The sequence below is a fragment of the Eutrema salsugineum genome, unplaced genomic scaffold, assembly GCF_000478725.1.
Source record: "Eutrema salsugineum unplaced genomic scaffold, Eutsalg1_0 scaffold_9, whole genome shotgun sequence".
Lineage (NCBI taxonomy): Eukaryota > Viridiplantae > Streptophyta > Magnoliopsida > Brassicales > Brassicaceae > Eutrema > Eutrema salsugineum.
This window is the reverse complement of record NW_006256342.1, coordinates 4602123-4603614: the sequence shown is the minus strand read 5'-3', so window position 1 is coordinate 4603614 and position 1492 is coordinate 4602123. Positions and strand designations below refer to the sequence as shown.

At 44.8% G+C, this 1492-nt stretch overlaps 1 pseudogene; it reads right to left on the bottom strand.

The window, feature by feature from the left end:
- LOC112082791 overlaps positions 1-1492 on the bottom strand; it is a 4055-nt pseudogene that overhangs the window by 2097 nt on the left and 466 nt on the right.

Below are 1492 nucleotides of genomic sequence, written 5' to 3'. Positions count from 1 at the left end.
GCGAAGAGAATCAGATCATCTGCGAAACAAATGTGCGACAACTTCGGTCCCCCACGAGAGAGACTAATCGGCTTCCACTCTTTCAGGCTAACGGCCATTCCAATCTGATGACATAACCTCTCCATACACAAGACAAAAAGGTATGGTGACAATGGATCTCCTTGTCTCAAACCCCGCGATGGCTGGAACGGTTCAGTTTCTTCTCCATTCCATAAGACATTCATCGACGGTCCAGTGACACATTTCATGATCCAAGCAATCCACATTTCGGGTAACATTGCCGCTCTCAACGTATCCTCTAGGAAATCCCAACGTATCTTGTCATAAGCCTTCTCAAGATCGAGTTTTAGAAGCATCCAACCCTTGCGACCTTTCTTTCGGCGCATCGAATGGACCGCTTCCTGAACAATAACTATATTATCTGTGCTTAGTCTCCCTGGGATAAAACTTGACTGTGCTGGACCAATTAACTTCGATATCACTGTCTTTAAGCGCATGACCATTGTTTTTGTAATTATTTTAAACAAAACATTACACAAACTAATCGGTCGAAACTGCGTTATTCTCTCCGGCTTCTCCACCTTCGGAATTAAGACCACAAGTGCATCATTCATTGCTGTTGGCAAGGCATTATTCTCAAAGAACTCCAAGACAAATCTCGTCACCGATGGCCCTACAACCTCCCAACTATGCTGATAAAACCCAGGATTAAAACCATCTGGTCCAGGCGCTTTAAAGCGACCCATACTACGCAGAGATGTCTCCACCTCCTCGGAAGTAAACGCTCCATTTTAAACCGAAACCTCCTCATGAGTGAGGTGTTCAAAGCCCACAGCTGGTAACCTCTCCACCACCTCATCTACGTCTTGAAGCGAATATAATCTCTTGTAGTAATTCACAGCAAGAGTCTCCAATTCCGACGCATCCGAAACCCATCTCCCCGCTTCATCTTTCAGCATCTCTATCCGGTTTCTTCTCCTCCGAATAATAGTCATCGTATGGAAATATTTTGTATTTCTATCCCCCAGCGCAATCAGCTTCTCCCTCGATTTTTGAAACCAAAGCACCTCCTCCTGTTCCAGTACCACATCAAACGCTTTAATCAACTCTTCCTCTTTGTTCAACAATGCATCCGTTTGACTTATATCTAGTAAGTCTTGCACAGCTTTTATTTCTTCAATTAACGCATCCTTTCATTTGTGGATATCCCCGAACACTTCTCGATTCCATTTTCGTAGCTTCACACGTAAACCATCCAAAGCCTCCGGAGTATTTATGTCATTCTTCCAAGAATTTTCCAGCAACTCTCTGAACCCCTCATGTTTCAACCAAGCCGCTTCAAAACTAAAAGGTCGCCTAGTCGGATCTCCTCTCACCTCCGGCTGTAGTTGAACATACAGCGGTGCGTGATCTGACGACAAAAACGGAAGATGTGTCACTCTTGCGTCCTGCCATTTTAACCTCGCATGTGGGCAACACATAACCCGATCCA